The sequence below is a fragment of the Nicotiana tomentosiformis genome, chromosome 3, assembly GCF_000390325.3.
Source record: "Nicotiana tomentosiformis chromosome 3, ASM39032v3, whole genome shotgun sequence".
Taxonomy (NCBI): domain Eukaryota; kingdom Viridiplantae; phylum Streptophyta; class Magnoliopsida; order Solanales; family Solanaceae; genus Nicotiana; species Nicotiana tomentosiformis.
In genome coordinates this window covers 95,170,982-95,194,500 of record NC_090814.1, presented here as the reverse complement: position 1 = coordinate 95,194,500, position 23,519 = coordinate 95,170,982, and the positions used below count along the sequence as shown (strand labels likewise).

The window sequence follows — 23,519 nt, the reverse complement described above, 5'->3', positions numbered from 1 at the left end:
TTTGTATAGAAAACAACAGCTCCAAAGTTGAGTCGTAGAGTTCGAGCTCCATTTATCGATTTTGGTCGAGACTCCATTTACATCCTTGTCCATTGTCCGAGCTTCAAAACAGTCTTGTAAAGGTCCATTTATCTCATCATTGTTTTATTAAGATATTATGCTTGACTATATAATTTGATCTTATTTAGATTCATGAAGATTGAAATATTTTTTTTGTATTAATTGTTAGGTCTCATTAGCTTTGTTAAATTTTGCTACTTTCTTGATGATTAACATGAAGATTTATAAAAAATAATTTTTGGGCACGTAGTGAATGTTTGAACTTTAGGGATAAAATCTATGTCTACTAGTTGAAATTGAAAAATGAGGTTTGGACTTTAAAAAAAATAGTGATTGGGCCCGGTGGTTGGGCTGTGCTTAATGAAACATGTACTACTGTAATTGACTAATTGATAAGGGAGTATCTTGATGAACTAGTATCTGAGCATACTCATTAATTGGCTTTAAAGGGCAAATTGTACAACGATCCAATTTAATTTATCTAGTCCAAAATAGTTTCTGTCAGGCCCAATTTAGTAAGAGCAATAGCTGACCCATTTTTCACAATTGATTTCCATAGCTCTTGACCTTACACAGATCTCAAACCTGTAAGGAAAAATAAATCATGAACACGTGCTAGTTGCTTTAGGCGCGATTAATAAATCATCGTGACTATGAGTATGGTTCCTGTGGCATGGTCTCGATACGTAAACCCTAACTCAAGCGTGCGTTTCACGCGACTTGACTTCAACTTCGAATAATAATAAAAATACACATGTTGTAAATCGCGGGTGCATTTTACGTGACGCGATTCGCAATATGTACAAAAACAAATGAGTTTGCGACATCGCGACTTGTTCAAATAGGTTCCATAAATATTAAAAAGCGGTAAAAGACAAAAATGCATAATAGGTTTAAAACATATAATAAATCAGATAATTACGCCAAGTATTAATTGTTAAGCGACCGCGCTAAAATCATGAAACTTGGGAGTGCCTCACACCTTCTCCCAGGTTAACAGAATTTCTTACCCGGTCTTCTGTATTCGCAGACCAAAAATAAAAGTCAAATTTCCTCGATTTGGGATTCTAAAATAAACCGGTGACTTGGGACACCATAAATTATTCCAAGTGACGACTCTGGATTAAATAAATTATCCCATTTCGAATAATGTCACTTAAATTGAAAAAACTCCCTATCCCCTATTCCCTCGGGAAAAATGAGATGTGACAGCTCTGGCGACTCTACCGGGGAATAAGAACCCAGAATCTCTAGTTCAGGGTTCAGAATTTGAGCTTAGAATAGCTGTTATACTTAGCTTTTATTTATTATCTGATTTTTACGTGTTTAAGCCTAATGTGCTAAATGCCGCTTTTTACCGCTTTGATATTGCTTGAACTGTATATAAACTGTTACGAAACCCTCTTCTCTCTGAGTCTTCTAAATCTTTTGGGAAGCGTGCGCTTCGCATGACTTCTTTTCTGTTAGAGTCATACCCTAATTTTAGAACGAGGTTCGGACAAGTTGTAAAGCCGGTGAAGATTCTGTATTCCTGGTACGCTGCCCCTGCCCCCCCTCCCCCGGCTCGAGTTGTCTGCTCGGGTAAGCCAGGTCTAGAACAACACACCTAGGATCTAAACCTAGAATAACATAGCCTCATGCCGGATCCCTAGTAGGAACTTTATTTGCATCACGTGTATTTGACTTTGGGGACTCAACATAGGGGTTGGGTCCTTCTAGGACAGGTGTACCCAATATATTGGACCATCTTGATGTATTTTACATGCTATTTGTGCATATGTTTGTTTCGGCTTGCATGTTAACCGGCTTCTAGAATAGGAAAATGGAACCAAGAAAAAACAAAGAGTGAGGTAAAAAAAAAAAAAATTAACCGGTTTTGAAAATCCAGGTATTTGAAAAATACTGAAACTCTGAAGAAAAAAAAGTCATTTTCAAAATAAGTCATGTTTTTCGATTGCTCCAACACCTGCCGAACTACGCGGGTCTGATTCTCACCGGATGTGAGATACGTAGGCAAACTTCATCGGTTCCGGCCCCAATTTTTAAAAATTCAAAAAATATTTTCCTTTAATTCATTCTTTAGGAGTCGTTTCTTAGAAAAATTCAAACAAATAAGAGATAAGAAAATTTTTAAACCCAAAAATATTTTTTCTTTGTAGAAGTCTTTCATTCGAAAAATAAAAAAGAAAACAAATCAAATCAAAACCCAAAAAAATATTTTCCACCATTTTTAGAAGTCTTTTGCCCAGAAATTCAAAAAACAAATCGTAAATCAAAAATCCAAAAATATTTTCTTTCTTCTTTAGAAGTCTTTGTTTCGAAAATTTCAAAAAATAAAAAATCAAAACCAAAAATTCAAAAATATTTTTTTTCCTCTTTAAAAGCCTTTCTTTCTGAAATTCCAAAAGAAAAAATAACGAAATGCAAAAAAAATAATAAAAAAAATATTGTTTTTCTAAACGCTCTCATAGTTTGAGTGTTTTAAAAAGTAAGTAAAAAAAAGTTAGTTTATTTACTCCATTCCTGATTTTTCCGAACTACGCAAGATCTGATTCATGCGGTGTCATGATACGTAGGCAATCCCCATCGTATTCGATCATTGACATCAAATAAAGTGAGTGAAAAAAAAGGAGAAAAAAGAAAAAGAAAAGAGTGACCAAAAAAAAAATAAGAGTGAAAAATTCAAAAAGAGAACTTTGTGTCCAGAAAATCGCAGGAATGTTTTTGTGAATATGCTGTCAAATGGCGCGAGCAAGCCGCCAGGGCAAATCCTCAAATGGACGAAGCATAAATGGCTATGGTTTTCCTAAAGGCCCAAGAGGCGGATTACTTTCAGAACATGATGTCCGCTATGGGTAAGTCGTTCGATGAGGCTATCAAAATTGGGGAAATGGTTGAAAACGGTTTAAAAACAGGTCGAATCTTGAATCATGCTGCTTTTAAGGACACATCACAGGCTGCTCAGAATGGTTCGGAGGGTTTGATGACCAGAAATGAGAGAGAAGAGGGAGCCATGATGGCTTCGAGCTCGAGGGGGGTCCGCAGGTCATTCAGCCAATCATATGTGCTTCCTAAGGTCCCATCATACTATTATCCCTTCAAGATGCTGCTTATGCCGTGGCACCGCCTCTCTATGCGGTGATGAACGCGCAACCTTACACGCGGTCGCATCATTATACACAAAACCGCGCTCCACCTCCCAGAAATGCACATCTTTACCAAGCTCCATATAATCCTCAACCAAATGTCCCCCAGTACAATCCTCGCCCAAGAGAGCCTTTTAGAAATAATCAATTCACCCCTATTGGTGAATCGTATTCAAGCTTGTTCCAAAAGCTAATCAGGCTTGGTCTGCTCGAGCCAGTGGCCCTGAACCGGCCGAACCTCGAGTCCCCCTCGCACCGAGCTAATGCTATATGTGAATACCACTCTTGGAGCAATGGGACACAGTACGGAGGACTGTTGGACTCTCAAAAGGACAGTTGAAGACTTGATTGAAGCTAAAAGAATCGTTCTTCGGGACGAAGAAGCTCCTGATGTGATGAACAATCCTTTGCCTGCTTACAACAATCGGCCAGTAGTCGGAATAATTTGTGAAGATGAGAAATTTGATCCGGCACTGAAGGCCATTTGAGCCATTGCCGAGACAGAAGAAAAGCCAAAAAACGGTCGCCAAGCTTGAATGTTCCCCATCAGACGGGAGTCTCGGTAGCCAGTCTTGCTATCCTTTCTGCGTCCGGATTATCTCAGGGTGTGATCCGGATGTTTTACTTTATTGTCTTACTTTCCGATGTAAACCCTTCTATCTTTAAAATTCAAAAAACAAAAATTCGAAAAAAAAATATCAAATGAAATTAATATTTCATTGTCCATGAATGTCTTTTTTCTTAATTTTGTCACTTCTTTTATTCTTTCTTCAGTTAAGTTAAATGCAGGTTTCAATAACATGACATGCTTGCGGACTTCATGCTCAGACCCTAAAACGTTGTCAGACTCCGAAATAATGAATCAAGAATCAGAATGCAATCAAGATAGGTTTAAGGAAATAAAATAAAGAATCGGTACAGCTAAAGAAAATTGGCTCCGGATTAGAATGGCCCATACATTATAACGAGATGTACTGCCAAAAGAGTACATTACTCCTAGGAAATATCGAAGGAAATGTCCCTGAAACAACTGTCAATGCAGTGCAGTCAAAAGATACTATGTTTGATCCTCCATAAAATATTAATGTTCTCCGGTTGGGATGACGAAGGCTTTCATTCTCGCTACCCAAACACCATTAACCATTTTGTAAAACCTTTGAGCCGGTTACTCTTCTTTGATTACCCTCTTTGGAACCTAAAAGTGTTATTAAAAAAAAGGAAAAGAAATGAAAAATAAAAAAAGAAAAAAAAAAGAAAAAAAGGGAAAGTGAAAAGAAAACTAAACAAAACAGAAAGAAAAGAAAAACAAAAGAAATCAAAAAAAAGTTTCTTGAACTGCGTTTGACTTGATTCCGAAAGGATACGTAGGCAGCCCCTCTCTCGGTTCAGTCACACTAAAACAAAAATCCAAATTCCCTCAAAAGTGAAACTGGGGCAGATGTTATAATGATTTGGCGATGGTTTTATCTGAAAGGTTCCAAAGTTGTAATTCAATCCAAATCCTTTTTACCCAAATCCTTTTCAAGTCCTTCCGATCAATCGGCAAAGAGATTCAAAATGGGAGGATACAGTTACTCGGATCTGATACAACAAAATAAGTGAAATAAAATGAGAGAGTCTTATTGGTGAAAACCTCACGGGCACCATAAGGCGATGGTAAGCAGAGAAATTCGAAAATGAGAGAGTCTTGTTAGTGAAAACTCATAAAGAGCACTATAAGGCGATGGTGAGAAGAGAAATAAGAGAGGCCAGCTGGTGAAAACCCGCAAAGGGCGCCACTGATCGAAAAGAGGATCCTCACAGTCATTGGCATCGACACAGTCCTGGGCAAAGTTTCTCAGTCTCAAAGCAAGAGTTGTGATGAATTTCTGAGAGTTGGACGGTTTACACAGATCAGACATCTAGTCCAAGAGGCATGTCATGTTCATTGAAGTCTGTATACACTCCAGATAAGTCCTTCTTTCTTTTCCCCGAAAGGGATACCTCTTGTCTAAATTCATTTGTCTATTCCATTGTTTGCTTTTCTTTGAATCCTTTTCGGTTTAACTCTGTTCTGAAACTAAGACAATGAAGGGAAGGCATGATTGATTTACAGGGTTCTCACTTGATACAAGCCAATATGCAAAAGAAAAGGCACCCAATCTCGGCAAGGGCATCAAGTTGACTCCAACTGGCCATATTGGCCGATGTTTCAAAATCAAAAACTATTGAAAGAGGAAATTCAAAGTCAAATGCCCACAAGGGCAAAATAAAAGTTGAAAAGGTTAAGTCCCACATGACTAACCATCATGGAAAAATTTGGAAAAGCCAGAGGTTCTCCGAGGTTAGAAATGCAATCGATATTCAGGAAACAACCAGTTGCAACTGAAAGGACCGAGACCAAGTGACAATCAAGGCCACAAAACCAACCACCGTTTCAAACTGACAAATTATTCTTTGTTTGAAAAAAAATAGGGAAATACGTGTAATCCAAAAGCAACCTTGCAAGAAGCAGGTGCAACTAAAACGAAATTACGCAAAGGCTAGAAATAGTTTTGCAGCAACTACTGCAAAAGGGAAGTCTTCTCCAAACTCTTTCCCGCATTTTACTAATTATATTAAAAAAATATATATGAAATTAAAAAGAAAGAAAAAAAATCATGGTAGTAAAGGGTCTCCAATCCGTAGCTGCGTTTTCCAACATAGGGTCTCCACTCTCTAGTTGATGATTTTTACACATAGGGTCTCCACTCCCTAGTCGCTTTTCCAACATAGGGTCTCCACTCCCTAGTTGATTTTATTTTAGACATAGGGTCTCCACTCCCTAGTCATTTTCCAACATAGGGTCTCCACTCCCTAGTTGATTTTATTTTAGACATAGGGTCTCCACTCCCTAGTCTCTTTTCCAATATAGGGTCTCCACTCCCTAGTTGATATTTTCCAACATAGGGTCTCTACTCCCTTTGATGATTTTCCAACATAGGGTCTCCACTCCCTAGTTGATGTTTTTAGATATAGGGTCTCCACTCCCTAGTCTCTTTTCCAACATAGGTTCTCCACTCCCTAGTTGATGATTTTCCAACATAGGGTCTCCACTCCCTAGTTGATAATTTTTAGACATAGGGTCTCCACTCCCTAGTCTCTTTTCCAACATAGGGTCTCCACTCCCTAGTTGATGTTTTTAGACATAGGATCTCCATTCCCTAGTCTGCTTTTCCAACATAGGGTCTCCACTCCCTAGTCGCTTTTCCAACATAGGGTCTCCACTCCCTAGTTGATGTTTTTAGACATAGGGTCTTCACTCCCTAATCGCTTTTCCAACATAGGGTCTCCACTCCCTAGTTGATTTTATTTTTAGACATAGGGTCTCCACTCCCTAGTTGCCTTTTCCAACATAGGGTCTCCACTCCCTAGTTGATTTTATTTTAGACATAGAGTCTTCACTCTCTAGTCACTTTTCCAATATAGGGTATCCACTCCCTAGTTGATTGATATTTTAGACATAGGGTCTCCACTCCCTAGTCTCTTTTCCAACATAGGGTCTCCACTCCCTAGTTGATGCTTTTCCAACATAGGGTCTCTACTCCCTAGTTGATGATTTTTAGACGTAAGGTCTCCACTCCCTAGTCTCTTTTCCATCATAGGGTCTCCACTCCCTATTTGATTTTATTTTTAGACATAGGGTCTCCACTCCCTAGTCGCCTTTTCCAACATAGGGTCTCCACTCCCTAGTTGATTTTATTTTAGACATAGGGTCTCTACTCCCTAGTCGCTTTTCCAACATAGGGTATCCATTCCCTAGTTGATTAATATTTTAGACATAGGGTCTCCACTCCCTAGTCTCTTTTCCAACATAGGGTCTCCACTCCCTAGTTGATGATTTTTCAACATCGGGTATCCACTCCATAGTTGATGATATTTTAGACATAAGGTCTCCACTCCCTAGTCTCTTTTCAAACATAAGGTCTCCACTCCCTAGTTGATGATTTTCCAACATAGGGTCTCCACTCCCTAGTTGATGATTTTTAGACATAGGGTCTCCACTCCATAGTTTATTTTCTAACATAGGGTCTCCACTCCTTAGTTGATATTTTTAGACATAGAGTCTCCACTCCCTAGTCGCTTTTGCAACATAGGGTCTCCACTCCCTAGTTGATGTTATTGTAGACATAGGGTCTCCACTCCCTAGTCGTCTTTTCCAACATAGGGTCTCCACTCCCTAGTTGATTTTATTTTTGACATAGGGTCTCCACTACCTAGTCGCCTTTTCCAACATATGGTCTCCACTCCCTAATTGATTTGATCTTAAATGCAGGGTACACCATTCTCCGATATCTTTGCCAATATAGGGTATCCCATTCCCTGGCCACATTTTCCCAACATAAGGTACACCAATCCTTAGTTGAGACATCCTTTTGACAATAAAAGAACACAAACCAAAACAAAATGACATTTTCAGGGTACACCACTCCCGACCTTTTATTGATTTCAATAAAGAAGTAGTTTAGAATTTTGTTACAATAACTCACGAAATTTTTCTAGTGCAAACTGGGGCAGAAAAATTTCGTTCGATTGTTTGTTTTGGTGTTTGATTAGGTTTTACCTCGAGGCACAGGGTTCGAAATGACCAAAAGAAGAAGTCTCAATTCAGAATAAAAGAAAAAAAAAGCGAATCCAAAATGCAAAAGCAATCGAAAAGATGTGGAATGCTAAGACATGACTGAAACCACGAGCATTGGAGTCCCGTTTTGATTAGAAGAATCTATAGAACAATGAACTAGAACCTACAACTAGCGAGCATCAAGGTTTAGGTCAGAGTCTGCATGAAGAACCAGTCAAGACTCAAGATCAAGTTTCTGAAGATTTATAGATAGGAATCTTGTAACTTATAATTGATAGGCTTGTTTAGTTTTTTTTTGATATAATAGCAGGATCGCGGACCGGAGCCTCGACGGAACCTCACTTGACTCCTCAACTCATCATTCCACCATTCTCCTTGAACTACATGCGACCTGATTCCCCTATAACCCAGGATATGTAGGCTGTCCAAAACCAGGACTCGGTTGCACCCTATCTTTTATTTCTTTTCCTTTTGAATAATGGTTTGGTAAAAAATTAGTCACGTGGCTCACCTAGTCTTTGCCTGAAAACTCTTCATGTTTCCAAGCAAAGAGGGGCAGCTGTGAGCACCTAATTTTTGACTATATTTGAATTTTTATCACCTTCTGTAAATATTTTCAGAATTTAATAAATATATATTTTAGCTTTGTTATATATATATATATATATATATATATATTTAAAAGGTCAATTATTACTATTAGTATTATTATTATTATTATTATTTTTATCTTTATTTTTAAATAAAATGAATTAAAAAAAGAAAATAAATAAAAATTAATTATTATTATTTTTTAAAAAAATAAATTTCGGATCGGAATTAAAAAGTAGGAAAAATATAAATATAAAATTAAAAAGTAAAAGTAAAAGTAGGTAGAAATTGTTTAATAAAAAAAGTAAAAGAAAGTGGAAAATTTAAAAAATAAAAGTAAAAGAATGTGGAAATTTAAAAAATAAAAAGTAAAATAAAGTTAGAATTAAAAAATAAAAGTAAGGGTATCTGATATTTTTTTTTAAAAAGTAAAAGTAAGTGGGAAATTAAAAAAAAAAGTAAAAAAGTGGGATTTTAAATATATTAAAAATAAAAAAGTGAGAAATTAAAAAATAAAAGTAAAGGAAAGTGGGGAATTGTTTTTAAAAAAAATAAGAAAAATGGGAAGTGGAAATTTTTTTTAATTAAAAATAAAAAAATAAATAAAAAATAAAAATCTGAAAATTCCGAATTTTTTTTCTATAAATAGAAGAGAAATGTGATGAAAAGAGAGAGAGAGAGAGAGAGAGGGAGATAAAAAAATAGGGAGGAGGGAATTGAAAGAAATATTTTTTCTTATTCTACGTTAAGAGAATTTCTATTCGTGTCATTCTATCTTCGGCTTTCTTTCGAAAAATCTAGCAATCCATCACCAAACTCTAACCCGAAACCAACTAGAAACCAAGCTAAAAAGCACGACAAAAACGAGCCAAAAACTCAGCGAAACAGTCCCATTTTGTATAGAAAACAACAACTCCAAAGTTGAGTCGTCGAGTTCGAGCTCCATTTGTCGATTTTGGTCGAGGCTCCATTTACATCCTTGTCCATTGTCGGAGCTTCAAAACAGTATTGTAAAGGTCCGTTTATCTCATCATTATTTTATTAAGATATTATGCTCGAATATATAATTTTATCTTATTTAGATTCATGAAGATTGAAATATTTTTTTTGTATTAATTGTTAGGTCTCATTAGCTTTGTTAAATTTTGCTACTTTCTTGATGATTAACATGAAGATTTATAAAAAATAATTTTTGGGCACGTAGTGAATATTTGAACTTTGGGGATAAAATCTATGTCTGCTAGTTAAAATTGAAAAATGAGGTTTGGACTTAAAAAAATAATAATAATTGGGCTCGGTGATTGGGTTGTGCTTAATGAAATATGTACTACTCCAATTGACTAATTTATAAGGGAGTATCTTGATGAACTAGTATCTGGGCATACTCATTAATTGGCTTTAAAGGGTAAATTGTACAACGATCCAATTTAATTTATCTGGTCCAAAATAGTTTTTGTCAGGCCCAATTTAGTAAGAGCAAAAGCTGACCCATTTTTCACAATTGATTTCCATAGCTCTTGACCTTACACAGATCTCAAACCCGTAAGGAAAAACAAATTATGAATACGTGCTAGTTGCTTTAGGCGCGATTAATAAATTATCGTGACTATGGGTATGGTTCCTATGGCATGGTCACGATACGTAAACCCCAACTCAAGTGTGCGTTTCACGTGACTTGACTTCAACTTCGAATAATAATAAAAATAAATATATTGTAAATCGCGGATGCGTTACACGTGACGCGATTCGCAATATGTACAAAAACAAATGAGTTTGCGACATCATGACTTGATCAAATAAGTTTCATAAATATTAAAAAGCGGTAAAAGACAAAAATGCACAATAGGTTTAAAACATGTAATAAATCAGATAATTACGCCAAGTATTAATTGTTAAGCGACCGTGCTAAAATCACGGAACTTGGGAGTGCCTCACACCTTCTCCCAGGTTAACAGAATTCCTTACCTGATTTTCTGTGTTCACGGACCAAAAATAAGAGTCAAATTTTTTCGATTTAGGATTCTAAAATAAACCGGTGACTTGGGACACCATAAATTATTCCAAGTGGTGACTCTAAATTAAATAAATAATCTCATTTCGAATAATGTCGCTTAAATTGGAAAAACTCCCTATCCCCTATCCCCTCGGAAAAAAGAAGGTGTGACAGTCACTAATACAGATAAATCATTAATTATTTTGTTCATGGATTCTTCAAAAAGAAAAAGAAAAGGAAAATATTGCTTCTAAACTTTCAAGTGAAACATTCAACTTTAAAAAGGAGCCAAAACAGGGGAGAAAATTACTTAAAAAGGAAAAGAAATAGTGAAAAAAGAAAGAAAATGAAGCAAAAATGTTAATTAGCTAAAGATTATTCTACTAGTCTTCAAATAATCAGGTCATCTAGGAAAAGTATAATAATTTAGCAAATACTTACTTCTGGAAACGGGAAGTGCTTATTTGCCAAGGATACGCCAAAATGAATTAGGGGAAAATAAATTTTTGACATAACAAAAGAAATAGTATAGTGTGCTTCAGTGATAGACAAGCTGGTATGCACATTTATAGCGGAAATAATTTAAATAGACTCTACAAAATTGTAACCACCATGGAAGAAGAAACAAAGATGAAATGGAAAAAAGGAGTAATAATTGAAATTTTTTAATTACTGACTGCGTTAATTATAGGTAGATGAACAATTATCCATCTTTAGCCACTTTAATGTAATAATGAGTAATCACTTTGTGAAAAATTATTTTTTTCTCCAAAAGAAAATAGTATTTCAGATTTTGAAGGACATTATCGTAATTTAACTTTTGAAGGTAAGAGCTTCCTACTTTTAGTATAATATGATATGATGATTACTATATTTCCACCTCTGGTTTTACTTCCTTATGTGGAAGTTTACGAGTATCCAATGAATCCGATCAACTTTTGTTCTTGTAGTATGGGGTAGTCGCGCAAAAGAATAATAATTCAAGTTGTTGATTATTCTGAAGTATGCACACATTATGTCAACATAGCATACTATCAAGTCGACTAGGATGCGCGTCTCCTGTGAGTAAAACCAAGAAAATTTGACTAGCAAGTGTGTCTGCTAAAAATAAAACTTGAATGATCTGAACTAGGAAGTGCGTCTCCTAGGGATGAGCTCAAACGACCCATACTAGGAAGTGCATTTCCTAGGAGTGAAATCTCAATTGAACCAAACTAGGAAGTGCGTCTTCTAGAGGTGAAACTTGAATGACTCAGACTACGAAGTGCATCTTCTAGGGATGAACCTGAATGACCAAACTAGGAATCTCCGGATGAATAAGAAAAGAAGAAGAATTAGAAGGAGAAGGAAAAAGGGTTGAGAAAGAGGAAGTGAGAAAGAGTGAAGAAGAGAGGAAGATTACTAGAATTTTCGTGAATGTCGTCCTCTCTCCAATTTGTTAACTACGTAACTAAATTTGAGAGAGCTTAGCTGGCAATATCTGGGCCCTTGATACTTGTAAGCACATAATTTTTGACTCGCGCAACTTTTAAAAGTAATATTTCAAAAATATTTGTTTATTTTTATTTTTAATAGGATTTCAGTCAACTTTTAATTTTAATTTTAAAACATAAGTTTGAAAACACAAAAATAGTTTTATAACTTTTTTTAGCTCATTAGTATTTTATAATATTTATAACGTTTAAAAAAAGAAGGAGAAGCCCAGATACTCCGGTACGGAGTTGTGAGCGGATGGTTGTGGAGGGCACGAGAAGAGGTAGATGGCGGCCTAAGAAGTATTGGGGAGAGGTGATCAGATAGGATATGGCGAGGCTCCAGATTTTCGAGGACATGACACTTGATAGGAAGATGTGGAGGTCGAGTATTAGAGTTGTAGGTTAGGATGTAGTTGAGTCTTGACTTACTTCGTACCATTGTGGGACTAGCTAGGTAGGGTTTTTGTCTAAGATAGCTAGTGACAATGTTGTGTTTTACTACTTCGCTTTTCAGTGCATGTCCTATTTACCAGCTATCGCTTTTGCTTTGCATCTTTCTTCTGCATTTCATGGTGTTCTTATTTTTCCTATGATTGTTGTGGTGATACTAATATTGTCTCCTTTTGTTCTTTTGACTTTTTGTTTTCTTGAGCCGAGGGTATTTAAAAAATAACCTCTCTACTCCTTTGGGGTAGGGGTAAAGTCTACGTACACACTACCCTCCCCAAACCACATTAGTGGGATTTTACTGGGTTGTTGTTGTAAGAAAAAAGCACCAAAAATATTTTTATTTTAATATATAGTTCACTTTAATAATGTATTATTATTAACTAAGATTAATTAGTATAATTTGGTAGTATTTTTATTTTTATTTTTGTTCATTGAGAAAGAATTAAATTTGGACCAATTAGGAGCTCATTTTCAGATTTTAGTGGTCCAGCAAGACAAAGGCACATTCTTTCCAACCCGTTAGCTCACCCTCTACTTAAATACAAGATTAAATCTTGGCCACTTATTATGTTTAATCCAATGGCCAATAATTACTCCCCACAACCATATAGAATCCAAATTAACACCCAAAACCCTAACCTAACTCCTCCATTCTAAGGCAGAGCTGCACACACGCATAGGGAGGAAGAGGAACGGACAGAGAACAGAGGAGAAAAACCTAGCGCTGCATATCATCTTCCTCACAAAAGATCCCAACACCAGAAAAAACACATTGTTAAATAATTATCTTCTTCTTTGATTTTCTTTTCTTACATAGCCATGTAAACCACTGTTACACATCACAAAAAGCCAAAGTTCCACCACTCATAAACATTATTTGACCAGTCATACTCTCCCACCGACAACCATGTGTACTCTACCATTCCTCCAGCCTTGCCAGTTGCAACTACTGCAGATTTACTGTTTTCGTGTCAAAGGGGCATTAGATATTTTAAGGTTTCAATTTTTGCTTTAGTTCGAGCATTCCGGCAAGCTTCGAGGTCGTCGAAGGTCGTTGTCCGAGGTCTTTATTCAGTAGCACGTCGAGGTTTTCTCCGGTTCGAGGTTCCATTTTTCTGTCAAGGTTTCGGTACCAATCTTTGCTGTAAAGATCAAATTTTAGTCAAGTTGTCCTTGGTTTTATCATTAATCAAATATTGAAGTTTTGCTGCAGAAGGTTCAATTCTTCTTCCCTTTCTTTTCCTTGTCTTTTATTCAGATGACATTTTGTGCTCTTGATTATTATTTGCAGGCCGTTTAGTTCTACCTTTTGTTTGGATGAATTTAATAGTACATTTGAGTTTTGAGTTTTGTTGCAATGCCTCATTAGGAGATTAAGGTTTTAAGGCTTTAGAATTAACAATCTGGTGATAGAAAAATTAAATTAACAGATTAAATAGATTTATTGGTGGCTTGAGTAGTAAAACAAGTACTGGTGGGGTTTGGGATTGGTAAATTTAAAAGAATTTGAATCTGAGATAAACATGGGTCGATAAAGTTCATATACATGCTTTAGGATTGAGTTTGGTCAAATAAATGGAACTAATTGTTGAGAAATGAGAATGCCATGAATTGTTTTATTTAGCTTTCCTTTATTTATTTTACTAATTTAACCGTTAGGAGCATGTTAAGCCGTCATTCCTTGGGTAGGCAAATCTTAGGTCATTTTTTTTATTTCTTTGACGAGGTGAGAGGTTGCTCCCTTTAATTTATATTCAGGGGAATGCCCTATAGACTTTATAAATATTTTATTTCGGGGAATGCCCCGTAGTGAATGTAATTCGAGGTCGTGATAGACTTCGTAGATGAGCATAATATAGACTTTTAGTATTTTTCTCTTATTTTCTTTTATTTAGGTGGGGACAACCTTGAACCTCTTTGTGTTTATTTTCCTTCGTGTGTTTTTGCCTCAATTAGAATATTCTTTAAAGCCAACTTGATCGAGTACACAACCGTACTAGTTACGGGACTTGGGGAATACTTAATACTTTCTCCCCGAGTCAAATGAACCTCCTTATCTAGAATGTCTAGTGCAGACTATGTTTTAGAGACTAAATGTGTTTTCAAAAGGAAAAATTATTTTTTAACGTTGACCTGGCACACCGAAATCAAATATCAGGTGGTGACTCTGAAAATTCTTTGAAACACATCTTTTGTCACTTTCTAATTGAAAACCCTTTTGAGCTTCAAAAACCACTTTTAGCATTTTTAAAGAGGGTTAGTAAGGTGAAAAAAGGGGTGTGACACTTTGTTTGTTTCATTCCATGTTTCGTTGTTTATTTATTTATCGCTTTTTCTCATGTGTTTAATTCTTTATAACTGTCATCATTTGCATAACCATGTGTCTTTTTTCCACAACAAGTCTTCCGGAGTACGCTTGAGAATACACAGCCTTTTGTGAGTCACCCATGTCTTTGGGGGGGGGGAGGGGGAGGGGTTGTGGTGGTGGCATGGGAGCGTGGAGTGAGCGTACAGCTAGAGCAGCCGCTATCGACCACGTGCCGCCCCGAATTGCCTTGTCTAGTGAACCCCAAATGCAGGTCAGCTTTTAAGTCATGCTCTTTTGCATTATGTCATTAAGACCTAGCAGGGCTCGATCCTAGGCACCGTGTCTCTTTGTAGGCGGCCTATCCAAATTATGTCAAAACGGGCCCATGGCCCAAAAAGATATTTAATCATCCCTATGTGCTACACGTTGTATTCTTTAAGGGTGAAGGGGTCAATTGGTGGACCAGTGAGAAAGAAAAGAGGGTGAAGTATAAAATGAAGCAAGTTGGGCCAATCCACATTTTTCTTTCATAGTTTTTCCCAAAAATCAAAAAAAAAGAGAAAAAGAAAATCCAAAAAGATTTAACATTTTCCATCATTTTTCTAAAAGAATAAAAAAATCTTTTCTCCAAATCAGTTATTTTTTTAATTTTATTTCGTATCCAATCTTTACGAACTACGCGAACCTGATTCTCGCCTTTCGGGGCGGGATACGTAGGCAACCCACATAGGGTCCGGTCTTCCTAGTGAGTTTCAAGTTCTTGGCTTCGGGGGTCGTAGCCAAATTTTGCATGTCTAGCCACATCAGTCGTTTTTTCAAAATAGAGATATTTTTGCAAAAGTGGTTTGTTATCCCATGTCTTAGAGCCCTAAGTCCACAACAAGGCGTCCTCTCAGTTTTATGGTCCATTCCTGTTGAATTTGCATGTCTAGCCACTTTTGGCCACATCAACCATTCTTGCAAAATGGGATCATTTTCACGAAAGTGGTTCAGTGACCCATGTCTTAGAATCTTGAGTCCACAATTAGGTGTCATATTACTTTAAGGCCTGTCCTTGTTGAATTTGCATCTCTAGCCGTGTTTGGCCATATCGGCTATTTTTGCAAAATGGGTAATTTTTGCAAACTAATTTCTAGGGCCATGATTATTGGGAGTTTGGAGCCATATAAGCCTTAGTGAGATATTTTCATGTCTTAGAGGTCATTGTTGTTGAGTTTGCACTAATAGCCACCTTTGGCCACGTAGGCCATTTTGCAAAAATAGCCCAATCGTGTCTTGCATGTGTCCAATAGGAGGTTTTGTGGCATCGCATAATGTCTTGAGTCACCAGCTCTATTTAGTCTTATTCGTCTCATTCAGGTATGGATTCATTTACCAGAGCTTGAGCATGATAGATGCCCCAGGACCATCCTAGCCATGACCGTTGCCTTCAGGAGCTGTTTGAGGGGACTTTTTATTTTTTGAGTCTGTTTTATGTTGTCTTTTACTTTCTAGTCTTGTACAGTAGTATTGAGTCTTTTAGGTGGTGTCATAGAGTCTGTCATAGTCTAGTTGAGTTCGTCCAGTCTTTTGTTATCGTACTTCCTATTTTGTATGTGAAAACTAAATTAAAGTTATAAATGAAAAGTCCAAAAAGATTCTTATTTTTTTAGTTTATTTTTTCTATCACTTTTCTAGAACTATGCTTGGTCTGATTCATGTGAAACATGATACGTAGGCAATCTACATAGGGTTCGATCGAATTATTTTTGAAAGAAAAAAAAAAAGAAAAAGAAAGAGATGAAGTTGTGGGATGTGAAAATTGAGAGAAACTGTGGGATGTAAGAAAAGAGCGATAATCAGAAAGAAAAGAAAGGGAAAAATGAGCAAATCAAGGAGCGTAAAAGAGGAAACGAAGAAGAAAAGGGCAACGAGAGTAAAATTGGGATGATGCCATATGACTTTCGTACTCTCGGAGTCATTTTAGAACCGATAACTGTGACTAGGTGCATTGCACATAATGTGAGATTATTTTATGTTAAATTCCCTAACGCTAACGTGATGACTTCATTTTGTTCCTCTTTGTTATCTTCATTATAACAGAAGGGTGGTTGGTTTGTGGTTCTTAAACTGGTAACTCTTTTCTACAACATAAAGTCGAAAAGCAATAGCAAACGACAACAGAGTTGAGTTGGTCGATACTGGTACCCGCAAGCAGTTGGTTGAATAGGACATTGGGTTGGTTGAAGAGGTAAGGATGTTGAGACAACACATGGTAGACATGTATCGTGCTTGGATGACTGGGAAGGCACCACCCCCGCCACCACTAGCTCCCTAGATACTACCCTTACCCAAGCAACCCAATAATATTGTCAAATGATCCACCATATTCAGCCTCAGCTTATCACAATTTTCTAACCTCCCTAGTAGCTCCATTGTTCGTCCTCCAACTACTTTTCCCAATAATATTCCTCCTGATATTGTTGAGCCCCGCTAACGACAAGTCCCAGTGGGCGTTCCTGCTCAACGCTTTCAGCCTCAACATCGACCCCATGAATATCCCCGTACTCCAGATAATCCTTCCCGATGCTACTTCTCTCCACAAAATCCACAAAGTGATACCTCACTTTCCCACTTCTCTATCCATAATGCACTGCCATACACTCCACATCTACATGACTCGCATTGGCCTGCACCACTTCCACAAATGTTTTACCCGCCTCCTCATGCATGTCAACCACCTACCCGCAAGAGGTTCCAACCGAGGTCGGAGTATAAAATAAAAAGGCAGCAACAAAGAGAAAAGTCTTTCACTCCTATTGGAGAATCATATGCCAGTTTATTCTAAAGGTTAAGGCAATTGGACATGTTGAAACCAATTCAGATAAAAATGTCAAACCCCCTTCCAAAGAATTTTGATTTTTCTCAAAGGTGCGCATATTGCTCTACTGCCCCGGGGCATAGTATAGAACAGTGTTGGCATCTGAAAAGAGCAGTCCAGAAGCTTATTGATGCATGTGACATTACCGTGCAAAATTCAGATGCATCAGATACTAGCCAAAGTTCATTGCCTGTTCATAATGAGACGCATATGGTGGGTATGATTTGTGTTGAAAAGGAATATGAGAACTCTTCTGAATCCCTTGGAGGGCCACTTGCCGCGAAATTTTCAGCGGTATCAATCTCGGTTCCAGAAGTTGTTCTTAAGAACGAGTTGGCAAAGAGGACCCAAAAGCAATCTGCTGAGGTTATTGTGATAAAGACATGTGAAGGTCCTAGTAATGTCGATATGCGTCTCAGTGGCTAAGATGTCGAGTTTGGCAATTGGAAAGACACTCCTTTCTTGGCTAGCCAGGGAGGAGTTTTGGTGGTTTATTTTGTTGACATTTCTATTATCCGATTTATTTCAGGATTGTAATCCGGATATCGTCTTGTGGTTCAAACCCTTCTTCTTCTTATTATGCCTAGTTCGTTTAGTTGTAGTAACTCGTCTAGTGCTATCTAGGTTGTTCCAGGGTTGTAACCCATGTCTATTTTGCTTGTTTTGTTCTTTAAACCCTTTCACCGTCTGTCTAATGCAATCTCCTGTTTTTCTGTTATTTCTAGTCCATCTTTGTTTAGTTCTCTTTTCCTTTTATAGTTCTTTTCATTGTTGATTCTAGTGACATGACATGTACGCATAACTTTCAGTCTGGTCTTGAAAGTTAGTCTAATCTTGAAACAATAAAACAATGTTTAAATATGATAGGGATATTTGAGGGAAATAAGTAAAGATTTGGACATTTTGAGATCATTTAAAGCCCGAATTGTATGAAACTGGGCAGATAGTTTGGGAAGTTAATAGGACGATAAGGATTTGGTATAAGAGAGTACGTCCTAGACAATTTAAAGCAAGCAACTTTGAGTTCAAGTGCATCTCAAGTTACAAGATAAAGCCAAGAGAGTTTGTCCCAAACTGACGGAGGGTATTCATTGTGAAGAAGAAATCATCCAATGAGAGTTCTGTACTTGACACGACACTAAAGAAAGATGGAAGGCATATCTGGGATATCAATGCTGATGCTGCAAAAGAAATGTTATGCATGATTTTCCTTTTTCACCCTCAAGTTTCATGTGTTGTACTTGGCATTTTATGAGATTGGGAAGCCCTCTTTCAACTACCCAAACACTTTATACCCTTCGGTACCCTTTTGAGCCAGTGCTGATTTCTTTGACCTCCCCTACTTTGGAATTAAGTTAGAGTCATTAAAAAAACAAATCATGCCCCCATAAGGTTTGTTTTAGAAAGTTCATTCCATAGAAAAATTCAAAAAGAAAAAATAAAAAAAAGTGGAAAAAGAAGAAAAAAGAAAAATAGCAACAACAAAAAGTATTCTTTTGAACTACGTTCGACGTGATTCTTGTCACCACAAGATACGTAGGCAGCCTTACGATTCGGTCGCACCAAATAAAATATTTCATAATCTCACAAGGTACAGAGTGGGGTAGTTTTTTTTAGAAATTCCATCTCAAAAGAAAAGAAAAAAAAAAGAAGAAGAAAAAGAAAAAAAAATTAAATTCTCTTGTTGCAGAAACTAGGGCATAAGTTTCGTTTTCTATAAAAGACGGTTCCAAAAGTTGTAAAGTTATACCCCATTTTGTCTTATGTTTGAATTTGAGCATTCTTGCCTTTCTTTCTTTCTAACCCTCACCAAAAGTCATATTACAATCCAAAAAAGACCTTCTAGATAATCTTTGAGAGTGCCGAGTTAGACATGCCAGGAGCATATGATATTTTTACCATAGTTAATGCCTTGTCATCTGCAGAATCAGAGGAAATAAAAAGAAAAGAATAAAATGAGAGAGTCATATTGGTGAAAACCCTCACGGGCACCATAAGACGACTGTGAGTTGAGAGAAAGAACAAAATGAGAGAGGCTTGATGGTGAGAACCCTTTGGGCACTACAAGTCGAATAAGGATCGTGAATCAGATAGGATAATCGGAGCATTGAAGCCCAGTTTCACGGCTTAGAGGTATAGCAAGAGTTGAACATTAGACTTGCTTGACAGATTAGGCCGCTTAACCCAAAATGCATGTCACGGTTATTAGAGTTGGTTTCACATCAGATACCTTTCTACTTGATAATTTTCTTGTTAGATATCATCTCTTTTCATTGTCCCCTTACTCTGTTCCCCTTGCTTTGTTTAAGTCCTCTTTTTGAGTCTATTTCTTCAGAACAAGTGAGAAATGACTTCAAAATTTACTACCAGCTTTTCAATTGCACAAAGCGGAGTCTGACTAGCACATCAAAGTGGCATAAGTCAGGGAAAAGTGGCATGCGCACTGAGTTGATAAAAATTGAAGTGCTTTGGGATTCATGTGAAATGCAAAGGTTCGGTAAATGTCAATTCATGGGCACAATGCAATAGATAGAGGATTTGGGTTTGAACAGATCATAGGTATTTTCTGTGATAAGGGTGACATAGAAAGTGGTTATCCAATAACAATCAAGGTCTTCCAAGTTGAAATCAAAGTTATCATGGCAAGTGTAGGAGCAATCGCCCTCAAGATCAAGGCCACAAACTAACCACCATATTTTAAACTCACAAGTCTTCTTTGTTTGAAACAGAGACGAAGACTATGTCCAAATCAAAGCTTGGAAGCTTGAATTTTTCAGGTGTCGCGTCCAAATTTTGTCAGCACAAAGGTTGTTTGAGAAGGTTTTTACCTGAAAGACATTCCCCTAGTTGAGAAGATCATACCTCCTAGGAATTCTCCCCATTCGGAAGAATTTTTTATTTTTCTTTATATTCAGGGGTCCCTCCTGGAGATTAGGGTCAGCTCCTAGTTTCCTTAAGTTGTTAATTTCTAGTTTTTCTTAAGTTCAGAGGTCCCGCCTGGAGAATAGGGTCAGTTTTTAGTTTCCTTAAGTTGTTAGTTTTTAGTTTTACTAGAGTTCAAGGGGTCCCGCCTGTATAATAGGGTCAGTTTTAAGTTTCCTTAAGTTGTTAGTCTTTAGCTTTTCTTGAGTTCAGGGGTCCTACCTGGAGAATAGGGTCAGATTTTAGTTTTCTTAAGTTGTTAATCTTAGTTTTTCTTTAGTTCAGGGGTTTCGCCTATAGAATAGGGTCAATTTTAGTTTTCTTAAGTTATTAATCTTTAGCATTCCTTTAGTTCAGGGGTCCCGCTTGGAGAATATGGTCAATTTATAGTTTCCTTCAGTTGTTAGTCTTTAATTTTCTTAAGTTCAGGGGTCCCACCTGGAAAATAGGGTCAATTGTTAGTTTCCTTAAGTTTTAATCTCTAATTTTTTCTTGAGTTCAGGGGTCCCGCCTGAAGAATAGGGTCAATTTTTAGTTTAGTCAAGCTCAGTTTATAGTTTTTCTCAAGCTCAATCTCAAATCTAGGAGACGCACTTCCTAATTTGGGTTTTTCAGATTTTATTCCTTTAGGAGATGCACTTCCTAATTTTAGGTTAAAGGTTTCACCCCTATGAGGCACACTTCCTAGTATGGGTTTTTCAGGATATACTTTTAGGAGACGCACTTCCTGAATTGAGATTTCACCCCTAGGAGACGCACTTCCTAGTTTGAATCATTCAAGTTTCACCTCTAGGAGACACACTTCCTAGTTTGGTTCATTCAAGTTTTACCCCTAGGAGACGCACTTCCTAGTCTCGGTCTTTCAATTTAATCTTTTAGGAGACGCACTTCCTAGTTTGGTCATTCAGGTTCATCCCTTGGAGATGCACTTCCTAGTTTGAGTCATTCAAGTTTCACCTCTAGGAGACGCACTTCCTAGTATGGGTCGTTTGAACTCATCCCTAGGAGACGCACTTCCTAGTTCGGATCATTCAGGTTTTATTTTTAGCAGACGCACTTGCTAGTCAAATTTTCTTGGTTTTACTCATAGGAGACGCACATCCTAGCCGACTTGAGAGTATTCTATGTTGACATAATTTGTGCATACTCCAGAATAATCAACAACTTGAATTATTATTCTTTTGCGCGGCTACCCCATACTATAAGAACAAAAGTTGATCGGATTCATTGGATACTCGTAAACTTCCACATAAGGAAGTAAAACCAGAGATGGAAATATAGTAATCATCATATTATATTAAAAGTAGGAAGCTCTTACCTTCAAAAGTTGAATTACAATAATATCCTTCAAAATTTGAAATACTATTTTCTTTTGGAGAAAAAAAATGATTTTTCACAAAGTGATTACTCATTATTACATTAAAGTGGCTAAAGATGGATAATTGTTCATATACCTATAATTAACGCAGCCCGTAATTAAAATTTTCAATTATTACTCCTTTTTCCATTTCATCTTTGTTTCTTCTTCCATGGTAGTTACAATTTTGCAGAGTCTATTTAAATTCTTTCCGCTATAAAAGTGCATACCAGTTTGTCTATCACTGAAGCACACTATACTATTTCTTTTGTTATGTCAAAAATTTCTTTTCCCCTAAAAATTCATTTTGGCGTATCCTTGGCAAATATGCACTTCACGTTTCCGGAAGTAAGTATTTTTAGCAGACGCACTTGCTAGTCAAATTTTCTTGGTTTTACTCACAGGAGATGCATATCCTAGTCGAGTCTTTAGTTTTACTCTCATCATTGCATCAATAGTATAGGTGATTTACAGCTTTGCTAATAACTCACAAATCTTTCTAGTGTAAATTGGGGCAAAAAATTTTGTTTGTTGTGTTGTTTTGATTGCAGGCACCCACCTGGAGAACGAGGGGCAATATTTCAGAAATTGATCCAAGTCAAGAAGCATCAGGAGCCCGCCTAAAGAACAGGGTCAACTTTTAATTTTCAAGTTCAAGTCAGAGAGGCATCAAGAGTCGTCTGAAGAACATGGTCAACTTTCAATTTTCAAGTTCAAGTTAGAGAGGCATCAGGAGCCCGCCTGAAGAATAGGGTCAACTTTCAATTTTCATGTTCAAGTTAGAGAAGCATCAGTAGCCTGCCTGAAGAACATGGTCAATTTTCAATTTTCAGTTTACAAGTCCAAGTCAGAGAGGCATCAGGAACCCACCTGAAGAACAGGGTCAACTTTCAGTTTTCAAGTTCAAGTTAGAGGCGGCAGGATCCCTCTTGCAGAATAGGGGTATCCTCCAGTCTTTTAAATTTAAATCAGAAGTAGCACGAGCCGCCTGAAGAACAAGGTTTGCAAGCTCAAGTCTACTCCAAGTTCAAATTTATTTCAAGTGCAAGCAGCAGGATGCCAACCTGAAGAACATGGTCAACTTTCAGTTTTCTTCAAATTCAAGTCAGCAGGATGCCTATCTGAAAAATAGGGTGAACTTTCAGTTTCAAGTTGAAGGATCAAGTGGAGACATGAACCGCAGACTGGAACCTCGACGGAACCTCACTCAACTCTCTCATCCTCTCCACACACTCCATCACTTCATTCACCTCTGAACTACGCGTGACCTGATTCCTTTATAGCCAAGGATATGTAGGCAGCTCAGATACCAGGGCTCGATCACAATCTTTTATCCGTCTTTATTTCGTTTTGAATAAGCGTCGGGTCATAAATCAATTACGTTGCTTATTGTTCTTTGCTCCGAAAACTCTTTGTGTTTCCAAGCAAAGAGGGGCAGCTGTAAGCACGAAATTTTTGACCTGCGCAACTTTTAAAAGTAGTATTTCAAAAATATTTGTTTATTTTTATTTTAATAGGATTTCAGTCAATTTTTAATTTTAATTTTAAAACATAAGTTTGAAAACACAAAAGTAGTTTTATAACGTTTTTTTTAGTTTATTAGTATTTTATAATATTTATAACATTTAAAAAAAATACCAAAAATATTTTCATTTTAATATATAGTTCACTTTAATAATGTATTCTTATTAACTAAGATTAATTAGTATAATTTGGTAGTATTTTTATTTTTATTTTTGTTCGTTGATAAAGAATTA

At 36.8% G+C, this 23,519-nt stretch overlaps 1 long non-coding RNA gene across 1 annotated transcript; it reads left to right on the top strand.

Annotated features, from left to right (window-relative positions):
• The first annotated feature begins 12,956 nt into the window (after positions 1 to 12,956).
• Positions 12,957 to 16,274, top strand: LOC138907112 (uncharacterized). The gene is made up of 2 exons (XR_011414857.1): positions 12,957 to 13,531; positions 15,983 to 16,274. It is a non-coding gene; the product is annotated as an uncharacterized lncRNA (long non-coding RNA).
• The last annotated feature ends 7,245 nt before the right edge of the window (positions 16,275 to 23,519 follow it).